The following is a 15,235-nucleotide window of genomic DNA, read 5'->3' as shown; positions in this document are numbered from 1 at the left end:
GCAAAATAAAATATGAATGTGTTAAATCGATTAAAACTTCTTCATGAATAAAATCGATTGTTAAAAGAAATTCAACCGGTAGCGCATCAGGGCATCACTGTTTTAATTAGGACTAGAGCTGTCTAAAGTTAAATCAACGATTGAACAGTTATATACTTTTCTGCTGCAATATTCTTTTTCTTCCAACTATGCTTAATAATCATCAATAACGCACGGCACTCAATAACCCGCACAGGAGCGGACTTTGCTGCTATAAGAGCAGAAAAAATGTATGAAAATCCTTTATTGCATTATTTAAGTTTTTTTTTAAATTGCACCACTAAAGAGGTAACACAAGTATTTTTGCTATAAAATTAGCCTCATAGTGTAAAAAATCTAGTGTTAGGTTGGTTAATCTGACGGTCTTATGAAATTTGACAGATTGCGTTCAAAAAATGGTTGCTACCAATCCTACCAAAAGTAGTAAGTAGCCGTATTTAAAAAAAAAACCTGTGTGTTTGGTTGGCCAACCTGGCGCCCATCCGAAATTTGACAGATTGCAGGTAAAAATATCTGCTACTAACTCTGCAAAAAAAATTGTCGGGAGCCTTGCTAAGTTTCTGTGGAATTTTTCTGAGAGTGCGAATGTAAACTTACAAAAATGGAATGAATGGTGCATTCCTTTCCTATTAATTGTTTAGCATGAGTTTTTTTTTTGTCGACAGGAATAGGTAATAGTTGAAAGAAAAGCAGATTATGCACCTCGCATTAAGTAATTTATATTGTCCTCGTGCTTTCTAAAGCCGCTCGGGCTCCAAATCGGCACTCGGTGCAATAATAAATAACTTTCTGCTTGGTGCAACAATCTACTATTACACTTACTATACGATACCTATCAGTCATATTGACAACGGTGTCGGTGATGTTATTTAAACGAATATTTTCTAATCCTTCAGACTTTATCTATGACAAATAGTTTTATACATTGTAAATTATTTCCCTTCCAAGGCTATGGATAGTCTTCGACATATTAACGCACAAAAACACAAAATAACACTTTAAAATATGACGCGTAAACAACATTAAACTTTGACAGCAATAGACAGAGATGACATTTGAATTTAGTGTTACCAGTGCAAGAAATTAGTTCTATTGGTTTTTCGCAAAATTTGTTTATTTATTAAAGGAGAACCAACAGCTTATAAAACAATATGATTATGAAAATAGTATATGGCGAGGTTTTTTATAATATTGTGGTCAGCCTTTAAGTTACTATAGTCCGACAACCTCGTGCGCGCGCGACCCTCCCTAGGAATGAGACGCGGTGGCGGGGCGGGGCGGGGCGAGGGACGTGTTAAGACACATCAATGTAATTTTTTCGCAAAACCGCGTAAATGCGCATTTCAATTGTAGTTCGCATATTTGAAACCGCGTAATTACAGCACCTGTCAAACTAATCAGTTAAAATCCAAAGTTTTTATAGTACATTGTGTGTTAAGGGCGGTAAATAAGGAATTACGAACGAGAGTCTATTAGAAGCCCGAAGTCGAAGACTGAGGGCTTTGATGAGTCGATGTTCGTAATTCTAGTACCGCCCGTGCGAACATACAATGTTTTCATCACATTTGCGAGTAAAATTTTATATTTCTAAAAGAAAAAATATACTTGTTCCAAATATTGGCGATACTTTAGGCTGCGCTCTTGGCAGGAAGGTAGCTTGCATGTTATGATACTGTTTACGAGCAAGTGTGATGAAAAAATAAAAGCAATTCACAAAATAACATAATCGTTAGAACAGTAATAAAGAATGACATTATAACAAGATTAACGTACTGACGAGACTGCTATCCAATACAAAATTATTATTTTTCTGGAACCACCCACTGACCGTGTCATTTTTCTAACGATAATGAGTAAATACGCTGATATGTAACCAACTTCATGCGACCAACGGATACGCGGTACTGTTTCACCGATGTTTTGTCGGTCTCTGATTGGCTGACTTAGATCGTGTGACCACTAGCTGCAGCGAATCCGTGCTCGCTACCTGTCGGCGCGAAATCTCAATCTTGCCACTTTCGCACATACGCGGTATTCACAAACTGCTCATACGCGGGTTTGAACTATTCAAAAAAAATTCAAAATTATTTATTAAGGTTGCAAAAAGTACAATGTTTTACAATGGTTGGCACCTCTTTTTAAGTATAAAATACCTGTGCTAAGAGGCACCTTCTGTAGTAAAAGGTAAATTACAATTTGTACTGATTAATATTATTATTATGTTTTATTTATTTAATTAGATACATTTAATTTTATGTTTACACTTTCCTAAGAACCAAATCAAATCAATGACATGCATAGCTTATATACTACGTGTGTGTGTGTGTGTGTGTGTGTGCGCGTGTGTGTGTGTGTGTGTGCGCATGTGACGACTACTATCAACGACGATATTGAACTTTGAAGTGACAATTTCGGGGGTTTTTATTGTAGCTATGAAACTCGAGAGGTTATTTTATTTATTGTAAAAAGTAAAGGTTCGTTTGCTTACGTTTCGTATTATTTGCAGGTCGGAGCTGAGCGAGCCGGACAGTGGCGGCATATTCAAGTCGTTGGTGGAACAGACCGGACGGGACACCGCCGCCATGCTGTATGAGATGGCGGAAGAGGTGAGGGGTCACAGGACTTATAATAACAGAGTGAAATAGTAGATTGTACAACAAGAGCATAAAACAAGCCACTACCCAAGACGTTCATATAGCCACCCGAGCCGGTACGGCGATGGTGGATAGACACGTCGAGGGGTAAATGGGTTTGATGGTCGAGTTTTACACTCTGCTTTTCACTTTGATTGCGAGGAAATGAAATAGCAACAGTGGAAACAATAGTTCACTTTTAATGTAACTTTTACTTTTTATGCATTATTTATTATATAATTCAATTTTTTTATTTTATTGATTTATATTGATTGATTTGATTGATTTTTAGTTTTACATAAATTAAAAATTATCAAAAAATATATGTATAAACTTTTTTGTTTGTGGCTGTTGACACCCGATTACCTTGCTGTTAGACGTAGATTTTATTTTATGCACTAAAGCATAAAACGTCATTTTATGTCGCCTAGATACAGCATAAACAAGAACTTTACGAGCATGATAACTTATATTAATGTTGGATCTGGGTGACACAAAAATGTTTTTTTATGCTCTAGCCGTCTGGGCCCTGACTTTTTTTAACAGACGTAGACTTAAGGCCTTGACGTGGTTCATCAGCTTATTATCATCTTATTTTTTTTTTTGTGTAATTTACAAAACAAAAACTACGACTCCAAAATTTTGTCATCAGATTTAAATAAATGTACATATAACAACTCGTTTGTTTCAGAGCTACAACAAAATGATGGCGAGGAAAAGCAAAACCGAATAAAATAATACGTAAACAAACTTATCTACAGGAACGAAACAGTATTTTATATTGAACTCCATTCGGTACTTATTTTAGGTACTTAAAAAAGTCTTAAAAATGTGTAAAACAATTATTTCTAATGATTGAAAAAGATTGTTGGGTCGATTAAATGTTTAGTGTTGTTATTCGGTCCCGTGTCCCAGGAGACATCAGTGATAACACTTTGTTAGAATAATGTTTACAGTGTTACTATTATCACGCTTAGAAGATGAGCCATGAAGGAATTGCCTTCAAATTAAAACTGTCACAAATCCTAACTTTTTTTAGTGGTTTTCTACGCCATAAAATCAAACTTTTAATAAGTGACCCAGGAGACGTTACCATGGCAACACTAAAAACTTGATTGACCCTGTTAGACATTAAATAATTAAATTCGAATAATTAGTATAATTTTAGGAACAAAATTTTAATTTAATATTTTTTATTTTTATTTTATCTGACTTGAGCATTTCGTCTTCCCAGTACTGCCTTTTACATTAAATTATTTAGGTGCTCAAAAGTGGGGGTATATAAGATCGCATTTTGTAAATGTGTAAACGTGGGTTTCTTGAGGCAAAATATCGCTAGATGGCGTTAGTATCGACGTCTGTTTGACGTTACGGTCATTGCGATTGGGTCATTTTGAAAGCGCGGCCACATGCAAGTCGCTTGACGCTCATTTCCATCGTCAAATCTGGTCACGTGACGTACATATAGCGATAAAGCTGAAAATGTTGAGCCTTATCGCTGGATAAAAAGACCTCATCAAGTTCGGCTAAAACATTGTTTTTTTTTCATTCACTCCAATTTCTTATTTGTACTACTGCCACGACTGCTACTAAATGAGATTAAGGAATCAGCTTCCAAGACCAAGATCATTCCTGCAAGCAGCCATCTTGAAGCTGCTGCTCGCCCCGGCGACTTGACGCTACTTTTTCGAGTCGCGTGTAATTCAAAGGACTGGGCACGGACGCTGCAATTATTTCAAAGTCAAAGTCAAAGTCAAAATATCTTTATTCAATTTAGGCTATAACAAGCACTTATGAATGTCAAAAAAAATCTACCACCGGTTCGGAAAAACCTCTGCTGAGAAGAATCCGGCAAGAAACTCAACGAGGTATATATATTTTTTTCTTGCACAAGTGGGGGTGGAGAGACTCAGCCTTGTGTGAATGCGGCGTAGAGATCCAAGCCATGGAGCACGTAATCCAGCGTTGCCCTCTGCACTCGTACTCAGGGCCGCCGGAGGACCTACTGCACCTCGCATCGGACGCAGTTGCATGGCCCAACACCCTGAATTTTGACATTTAGCATGTTGTATCGTATTTTGTAACTTTGTGTGTATGTACCTATATATTATAATAATAATAATAAAGCCCTTCTATTCTGAATTCTCTACAACTTCAGCAGTACGTGTTTAAGTGTTCTATTCTATATTATGTCTCTGAGTTCAGCGTGCCTCTTGGCATAGGCCTCCTCCAGCTCTCTCCAGTCTCCACTGAGCTCTGTCTTCTGCTACCCTAGTCCAGTAAGGTCCCAGTGTTAGGCGGATGTCGTCGCTCCATCTTGTTTTTGGGCGCCCCCTTCTTCTACAGTCCTCTCTTGGGTACCATAAGGTTACTTGTTTGCTTATAAGCCTATTTTAAATGTATGCCATACGATTAAATAAATAAATGTCGAAGTCCAGTCAGTTTTGCAGGTGGTAGGACCTTGTGCAAGGTCCGCCCGGATTGCTACCACCATCTTGCTCGCTAATCCTGCCGTGAAGCAGCAGTGCTTGCTTTTCGGCGTGTAGAGTAAGACAGCCGGTGAAATTACTGGCACTTGAGGTATCCCATCTTAGGCCTCTAGGTTGGCAACGCATCTGCAATCCCCCTAGTGTTGCAGGTGTCTATGGGCGGTGGTGATCTCTTACCATCAGGAGACCCACTTGCTCGTTTGCCATCCAGTCGAATAAAAAAAAAAAAAAAAAAGTCCAACGAAGCTGGCGATACTAACGCCATCTAGTACCTCACCTACCGAAATACAATTTTGAATCCAACGAATTTATATTAGAATGTTCTGTCAATTTATGAATTTATGTCAATGCCAACGCTATACGATGTCAATTTTATGGTGTCAGTGAGAAATGTACGCACTGACTGGGTGACTCTAGAATCCATGTGGAATCGCTATTTGTTATAATTTACAAGGTCAAAGTGTAAGCTATCTTGTATATATATATATTATATATATTTCGGAGATCTCAGAAACGGCTCCAACGATTTCGATGAAATTTGGATGACAAATCGATCTAGCTCGGTCTTATCTCTAGGAAAACGCTTGGTACCGAGTTTTAGCCCGAGCGGAGCTCGGTCGACCATATATTATATTTTATGTACCAAATACTACTTAATATCGTACTTAATATTTTATGTGCAGTATTTAATGTACCACCCAATGTTATAAAATCTATAATGTCGAAATATCGGGGCTTATAGAGGTCTGTACCCATTACACCGTATCACACTAGGACCGTAACAGCAACGTGTGAGGCAAAACAACGCAACGCAAACGCAACGTGTGACTACGAAGCTTGAGGTCCTGGTTCGAATCCCGGCCGGGCAGATATTTGTGTGAATAACACGAATGTTTGTTCTCGGGTCTTGGATGTTTAATATGTATTTATGTATGTATTTATCTATATAAGTATGTTTATCCGTTGCCTAGTATCCATAGTACAAGCTTTGCTTAGTTTGGGACTAGGTCAATTGGTGTCAAGTGTCCCATGATATTTATTTATTTATTTATTTATTTATTTATTTAAAAACATATTTTTTGTATTAAAATGTATGAGACTATGGCCACTAGCACGTTCCCTAACCAACCGTCGCCGTCGTGTCATGTATGCGCTTGACATTCCGTTCCTGGCACGTTCCTGTTACGGTCATGGCATGATACGGTGTAGTGGGTAGATACCTTTATATAATCATAGTCTATACCACGTAACAAATCAATCTAAAGCAGCATGCATACTTTGACTTTGAAATATATTTGTAACAAATAGCGACTCGTTGCCTTGAAGCATTTTGGTTTTGGTTTGGATACCATGGTATCGTCGGGCTGTCAAGTGGTTATAAGCATAGCTTGCTTCCAAAATTCCTAGGTGTCAAGTGTCATACGTTTTGATACTAATAATAGTTGTTGTTTCTGTAAAAAAATATGGCTCGGTCCATTGGAGGACAATTTTGCCAGTGTCTAGTAGTTTTTGCCGTTGTACGGTAAAAAAATTCTAGAAAACGAAATATGAGAGGTAATGGTGGATGAACGATGACAGCGCGAATCAGTAATAATGGTTAAAACACATAATGGACATATGTCATAATAGTCGTTTGACAAAATGGCCATTTGTCATAATGATCAATTGGTATAATGGTTACGATGGTATTATGTATTTTAACTTTTATACTTTTCAAATTGCATGTAGAATTACATTACCAACAACTCGCCTTGCAACAGTGATATCAGAAATGTTAGGTGCTATGTTACTTATGGATAAGCAACTATTATAATTAAGTTCATTCCATTAATATTTTTACTTTCCAAGATATTGAGATTATGCTAAAATTGTGTTTAAAAGAATAAACCTTGTTTTCCTCCTAAAAATAATTTAAATCTACACCGTGTTTTTATTGATTTCTGTTCTTTTCGACGGATGGAAATATTGACCGAAATTACCTGGTAATATAAGTTTTTGGTTAGACCGAAAAAAAAAAGATTTTACACTTTGAATTCAGTCATATTGAAAGTTCAAATTGCAAAATACACAAATTTGACGAATGACAATGACATGATACATAAGAGAAACACTAGTTCCAAACTTTAAAAAAGTTAATATTACGTCAAATTAAGGACCTTTTTGCACTGTTTTACTGCCCATTATTATTATTTTTAGTTCTAGTTTATTTTTAACAGTAAGAGTTAGGCCACTAGTGCCTTAGAGAAATTAACTTCATTTGACCTGTTAAATGAATCCCCATTCTTTGTCTTGTTAACTGTTATTGAAAAGGTACCTTGTTGCGGTATTGAGTTATTGATATCCCCATAATCTACATACATTTAGCTATCGAACCATGTAAGAAACGTGCATGTAGGTTTAAAGATATTTAAAAAAAAAATGTTGAACCTCACAAGCCAGAAAAGGTGATTATGAGAAAATTGAATTCAAACTTATACACCCAATAAAAGTATGTTGTTGGAAGTTACATAGGTAACATGCTATTTGAGGAGTAGATTGTACGGGCTTTCAGGTTTCAAGAACAATTTTGTAATTGGACAACTGTTTTCCTATAGTTTACCTTGCCAGTGCATAAATTAAAAAAAAAAGGTTGATGGTTTTTTTACTTAATTTTCTTTTTATAGTATATTTCCATTGGATTTTATCGAAGCAAAAAATTATATGCGTAATGGACACTATATAAGAACTACTCCGTTTTGAATAAACGTTGTTTATTATATAAAAAAAATACTTTAACAAAATGTAACTAAACAATCAAAATCAGCAAACGTTTATATTTAGTATGCTAAAACATAGCCAAATGAGACCAAATTAACTCAACAAATCATAAAAAAACTAGTTTATTCAGTCTTCATTCAAGTTCAGTCAGCATTCAAGAGCGGCACCGACAATAAGGTACTTTCTTACTAAACTTTAAGGGATGTTTTAACTCATAAAAAATCGATTTAAAAACTTGTCTCTGTCAAATTAAAATTTAGACCCTGCTTATTAATATAGAGTAAAAAAGAAAAAATGTTTTTTTTCGACATTTTACTTTACTTAATTGCGATTATCTCGGAAACTAGAACCGACAACAAGGTACCTTTTCCCAGATAACGCCACATATTATGTTTTATGAACAGTAAAGACTTATACAATACAATACTAAATGTTCCCGTAAACTTAAAGGAAATCAAAAACAACACGGTGTATTTTGTTTATGTAAGAAACAAGAAAAAGTACGCTAAAAATTTGTCACAAAATTAAGCCACTGTCTCGCAACTAGTTACTTAATTCAATTTCATTATAATTGTATGTTATCTATTTTGAATGTATGACAGTCTTTTGGCTAATCACAAATACTTATTTGCTGTATTTAGTAAATTTATTTAGAAAAATAATAATACTTGTTTTCAAATGATTTGAACTATGGAGAACAATGTTTTTTATTATTATTATAATATTTGAATAGACACAACCTTAATTCTTTAAACGGAATGGCAAGAATGTACTATTATGTTCTACTAGCGGGACTGTTGAAAAAGACGCCTTTGCCGCATGAACTGCTTGAAAAGTAAAAAGCTAGAAAAGTAACAACTAAAATAAAAATTGATGGTAGGTAAAAGTAGTTCCACCAGAGTTGAGGTCACACACACAAGAATGACAGCAGGATTTTGACATTTACTCATTGACTTCATTCATTGTCCCCTTGTGTTCAGTTCTTTTGTAGCTGTTAGTAATCATTCTCTTCAACTCTGATGGAACTACCCTATAATAACAAATCTTACGTTCCCTTTGAACGCCCCATTTCGAGTACAAATGTGTCACCAACACGCCGAGTGTAGACGAAAAGTAACGCAAATTTCAATCGTAACATCGCGTGTAAAAGTTTCTTGTCATGTCATGACGCCTATAAGCGTCAGTGGCGTGGTAGGCACGGCAGTAGACGACACGTTTAGGCGTTCTTGGCGTTCAAAGGGTTAATAAAACAATTGCCGGTCGTGTGACTTGTCATCTTGGAAATGGCTCCACCTATTTGGTTGATTTATTTTTTGATTTGTAATGATCATTACAAAGTTTGGATGAAGGAAATTTTGAAAAAAAAAACAAAAGTAATCTTTTTCCTATTATGAAAATAAATTAAATTTTACCGTATTTAATTAAATTATGTACTTTCCACTATTTAGTTTAATAAATGATAGCCAATTTATATTTTTTTATCACAAATGTTTACGTATATTGTGTAGTAAATTGTATATAATAGAATAAATAAGTACTGAAGTCAATTGGTTATTTATTAATTATAGTCCTTTGATTGTACTTTGTGATTTTGTGATATAGTAAATAAATATTTTAAATGCATTGTTTTTTTTTCTTATTGTCATTAGAAACGTTGGAGTTGTCTGTACTTAATTATTAGGGTTTCGTATTCCAACAAGGAACCATTTTAGTGTCGCCATGTCCGTCCGTCGTATCTGTTCGTCTATCCGCGTCTAAGTTTAACCTCTTTACCGCCACAAAACAAATCAACCACCAGCGACAAATCAACTTGATTTTTTAATTCCATTGGATTAACTCCTTCTATGTTGGATCTAAATAAAGTACTGAATTCTAGTCTCGTCTGTTTTAATAAGCACAAATGCTGCTGATTTAAAAATAGTTATTTATGCAACTGTGTCGTAATAGGGGTCCTTAAAACACGAGTGTGGTTTTATGAATCGAGGCGTAGCCGAGTTTCACAAGAGTCACACGAGTGTTTTAAGGCCTAATTAAGTACAGTTGCATAGAAGAATATTTTATCTACATCCATCTTCGTATATTAATGACCTGCATTGCACTTAAAGGGTACTGATACAGACTTAAATAATTTCTAAGAGACCTTAGAAGTTCAACAACACTTCTAATATAAATTAGGAGTTCTTGTGTGTATTACTCATAAAAAGTACGTAAAAACCGGCCAAGAGCGTGTCGGACACGCCCGAAATAGGGTTCCGTAGCCATTATGAAAAAAATAAGATTTTTCTACGGATTTCGTATTTTGTACGGAATATTTCAAGTTTAGGTATATTTTATACCTTAGGCTGCTATTTACTCTTAAACTACAAATAATTGGCAAGAAAACTTAACCTTTATAGTTTTCCTTGTAAATTTGATATACCTAGTTACTACCATCCTGAATTTTTTCAAATTTTTCCACCCATCGGTTTAGATTTTAGAGGGGGGGGGGGGACGCTCGATTTTAATTAAAATTTGTACTTTAAAGTTGAATATATTTTTGCAACCCCTAATGGTTTTAAAAGACCTATCCAACGATACTTCATACTACAAGATTGGATGAGAAAAAAAACCGGCTAAGAGCGTGTCGGACACGCCCAAGATAGGGTCCCGTAGCCATTACGAAAAAAATCAAGTAATATTATGTGTTACAATTAAATTAAAGCACTTGCTACAGTCTTAAAATCTATTACCAGAAAAAGAGCGTATCTTCACGGCACTTACTTCCTTTTGTTGAGAAGCGCAGTTTTTCGGCAATAACTCAAAAACGGTATATCCGATCATGTTGAAACGAATTTCCGTTGAAAGTATTTATTAAGCGTTATCTTTCCATATTTTTTGCATATTTTTTGGGCAAACGGTTTACAAGATAGAGGGGGACACAATTTTTGCTATTTTGGGAGCGATTATTTCCGGAAATCTTCACTTAGTCAAAAAAGTTTTTGAGAAACCTTACCTTTTCAGCTCGTCGTGTTGCCACCACTGCATTGTATGTAGAATCAATTACTGATCAAAACGAATCCAAACAAGACATATGTGCTATTATTTTTTATAGTGTACCTACTAGTGTTCTGGATATCCGGGCTGCAGCTTCAGGCCGAGAATTCCATAATCTTGCATATTTATATAGCATACATGGGTGTTTCAAACTATAGGTCCCAAATATGTTTGAAAGTAAAGTAAATACTCATTATGCGTCTAAGATTCCTACCGCAGTGAACAAAAGAGCTGATGATCTTGAAACGGCTGAACCGATTTTGATAAAACATGTCTAAGAACCATCGCTAGAAAACCAGCTTTCAAATAAAAAAATACATATTTACATATATATTCGCGCACACACACACACACACACACACACACACAAACACACACACACACAGCATAGATATCGCTAGTGTCGCTGCTTAAAGTGACTAAATAAGAAACAAGCAGAGATATGTGATGCATAGGAGAAATTCGTGTCTGTACTCCTGTCCAGTGGTGGTGTAGCGGTATAGCACGCGGCACGGAATGCCGAGGACCTGGGTTCGATTCCCAGTGCTGGTCTATTTTTCTGGTTTTTCTGTGCATCTATATAACGCGATCGAGACGTATTTTGTAACCGAAAACTTACACTAATCACTAAGGGTTCTATAATATGAGCAAATAATTAAAATATAGATCGTACTCCTCAAACTGAACAAAAATTAGTTCAGCAACTTTTAAAAATAATTAGTTTTTATAATTTTTAATCCACTTTAAGGTTTATTAGAAGAAGCAATGTAAAGCAAAATGCTTGATATTTGTGGGAAGACAGGCGACGTCAGTTGTGTTCTAGGATGGCGTACATTGATAGCGTTATTTAATTGTATGAAGAAAAAAAGCGCGGAAACGTGAAACGCGGCGGTTCTGTTTCTGGCTTTCTTTTTTGTTTAAATATTATTTAATAGTTTAAAGATCAGTTAGGTGGTGTTTGTATATATATTTTGTTTCTCTATTTCGTTGTTCATATTTATATTTGTGTAAGTGTATATAAAAACGTCGGTTAGGTAAGTTTTCCTTTTTTTATATTCTGGCCCCATGGGGATAAGGATCCCCCAGACCCTGGAGGTGCAAGCCTCCAGGTTGGGTGCAATATCGAAATCGACTCCATCATAGATGGAGTCATTGCTGATACAGACTGTCTACCTCATTTACCGTATGCGATCGGAAAAGACGCCGAAAAATTTGTAAAAAATGTAACACAAAAAGTAGAAAAAACAATGAGGGATACTACGCATGCGCTTGTAATGAAAGTGTTCCTGAAGTTACGAATATACCAAGGAGTATCAGTACTGTTGTTGACTTAAATACTGTAGAGACACGTAAGATGGAAGTGGAAAAAAATAAAACATCAGGAGTTGGCAGGGAATTGTTTAATAGTATGGATTTCAGTCCCTTCACTATCCACGTCCAAACCAAAAAAACAGACGCAAACTCGTCCTTACATCCTGTGTCTTTTGGTAAATTTCTGATGAGGAACAACTTCCAAAACATCATTAACGGAAGCGTAAACGAATTGGTAGGACCCGCATATCTATGGCCTTTTCAAAAATGAACCAGTGGGTTGAAACTCCATACAAAAAATCTAATGTATGGAGCTAGTGACTTTTTTGTACCAACCTCTCCAAATAACTTATTGGTTGCCATATTTATGACCTGATCTGTGTTTAGAAGATTTCACTTAAATTATAATATTTGCAATTCTTCACATTTTAAGCTGTGAAAAAAAAAATAAGCGGAAAAAAATATTACTAAGATAAATAATACAATATAAAAATAATTCTGACTGGATATCCTTTTTTATTTAAGTAAATGAAAAAAATGTAGTTCTATTTTTCAATTTTATATGGCAGCCCACAAACCTTCATCTGCTGCGTGGGAACGGACGCCTTCGCGAGATTTTGTGTTTACTGTTTGAATTTTCGTGTATTTTGGTGTTTTGTTTTTGTTAATAGCGTTGAGTTTGAGATTATTTCTCCTCCGCATTAACTTTTCTTTCACTAAAGTGCATTTATTCGAGACAGGACTCTAGTTTTTACCGTTATTTTTACGGCTGTCCTTTACTAAGAAACCATTCAACATGAGATGCGAAATTTGTGGTATTCAAGAAAAACATTGTGAAAACAAAATGTTCTTTGCTAGATTTCCTCTAAGTGAACATGTGTAAGTAAAGTTACTGATAAATCTGATAATAGGTGTTGAGGTTATATTGGCTGGCCGACGTCAATTCGTATTATATAGTATCACGACAATTAAATTTTATTTCAGTTGTAAGCAGTGGGTGAAAGTAGTTGGCAACGAGATTTCACAAAATCGAAAACCCGGCTGAAGAAGAAAGCCATACCAAAATTGGGACTTCCCATGCAACCTCTTTCTGAAGAAATTCTTGAAGGCTTTCCCCTAAAGATGGCAAGAACAGCCAAGGTAAACACTTTATTTTATTTTCAATTATCTCTATTGCAACTTGACTTACTGCATCTTATAATAATAATAATAAAATAATAAAAGATATTGATTTAATAGTTTGTTTACAAATTCTACATAGGTACATAACAATAATAAGTACAATCAAACTATCAAAAGGGAAAGCGACTCAGCTTATGCCTGCACCTTGCAGAACAAAGTCCCTTGGCTAACAGGCGCTGTTTTTCAGTCGCCCCCATAAACCATAACCCTAATAAATACCATCAATACACATGCACATATTTTTTTACATACAATATATGTTATAAATTAATTTGCTTCGTCATCAATAATAATGCTAGGTATTTTGAATGTATAGTATAGTTAAGAAAGAAAGAAAGAAAGAAAAGTTTATTTTGGCTCCAAAAATGTACCACCTAAAACTAAGACTAGAACTAGCACTTAAACTATGTTACTAGGTGACACAGCAGGATACCAAAAGGGTCTCCACTCAGCATGTGTTGCCGCACATTATGTGCAGTAACGCTGGTTTTCTGTTGCCGGTCAGAGCATTAGTAATAGACAGAAAAATTGGCTATACACACTAATTATATTTCACCTGTATAAGTTAGTGGAAGCTTCTGGCTAAATTAATCTTTGTTTCAGGTTCAGCTTTGGAGTTGCCCAGTGTGGAATATTTACATGCACAGTTTCTACAAGTGGTGCGCAGTGTAAAACTGACAATACAACAGGTAAGCTATCACTGATAAAAATCTATACCTTATAGCATAATTTAGAATTTTAGAGTTGATCTGATGATAAAGCTAGCGGGTGACCATAGGAACACTGTGATAAACAACACAACTGCATCGAGTTTGGACTCGTTTGTCGTCTTGACGAGTACTTTGGTAACCAGGGGCATATAGTACAGTCAGCAAAAAAAAATACTTATATTAGAAGAATTTTCAGAAAAACTTTTATTGAACTGTTTACGGAACCTTTCATGTACGAGTCCAACTCGCACTTAACCATTTTTCTATATTGTCTGTGTTTATGGTACACTTCATGTAATAACACTCCTCTTTTTGCGTTAGGGGTTAAAAATAGGTTGAGCTGCTTAGTAGTTAGAGGAGATAGAAATGGATATGCATACATACAGGTCAAAATATAATCCTCCTTTTGGGCTTCACCAGAATCGGGTAAAAACTACAGAATTAATTTCATTACATTTGGCGTGGCAAGTAGATTGTTTATCAGAGGTATACATTATGTATTGTCAACTAACTCCAAGATCACCTTACATTTCATTTCATTCATTTGACAAGTAAAGACATATTTGACAATAAGGCAAGACATTGTAAGAAAGTTGTCTAGGTTAGGTCATTGACCTGCAATATGACAAAAATTGGATTGTGCGTACCAATTTTATTTTATCTTGCATTAGTTAGTGTAAGCTACTGGCTAAATTTAACTTTGTTTCAGGTTCAGCTTTGGAGTTGCCCAGTGTGGAATATTTACATGCGCAGCCTTCCACAAGTGCTGTGCAGTGCAAAACGGACAATACAATACTACAATACAATACTTGTGTAACGTGAAACTGTATTTACCTATGTAAAGAAAAACAGATCCATGACATGAAAATAAATTATTATTAAGAAAAACAACTTTTTTTTTCTTTAATTCGATCATTTAATTAATAAAAGCGCACCACTACGTGCCGTTTTTTGACAATATATCGATAAAAAAGCACAACACTATGCTGTTACAATATCGATAATATCGACTGTTCCTAACAACACTACTTGTCAATGTGACTTTTTCGGCCCTGTTTCTTGATATTGGCACCAAAAAGAC

The 15,235-nt window shown here is 35.3% G+C and overlaps 1 long non-coding RNA gene across 1 annotated transcript; it reads left to right on the top strand.

Moving 5' to 3' along the window:
• The first annotated feature begins 12,927 nt into the window (after nt 1–12,927).
• On the top strand, nt 12,928–15,205 carry LOC141445492 (uncharacterized). Its single transcript, XR_012453325.1, has 3 exons — nt 12,928–13,402; nt 14,048–14,133; nt 14,864–15,205. It is a non-coding gene; the product is annotated as an uncharacterized lncRNA (long non-coding RNA).
• Nucleotides 15,206–15,235: the final 30 nt, after the last annotated feature.

The sequence above is a fragment of the Choristoneura fumiferana genome, chromosome 2 (assembly GCF_025370935.1).
Source record: "Choristoneura fumiferana chromosome 2, NRCan_CFum_1, whole genome shotgun sequence".
NCBI lineage: Eukaryota > Metazoa > Arthropoda > Insecta > Lepidoptera > Tortricidae > Choristoneura > Choristoneura fumiferana.
Note: the sequence above shows the minus strand (reverse complement) of the source record. Positions and strands in the feature narration are given on the sequence as shown.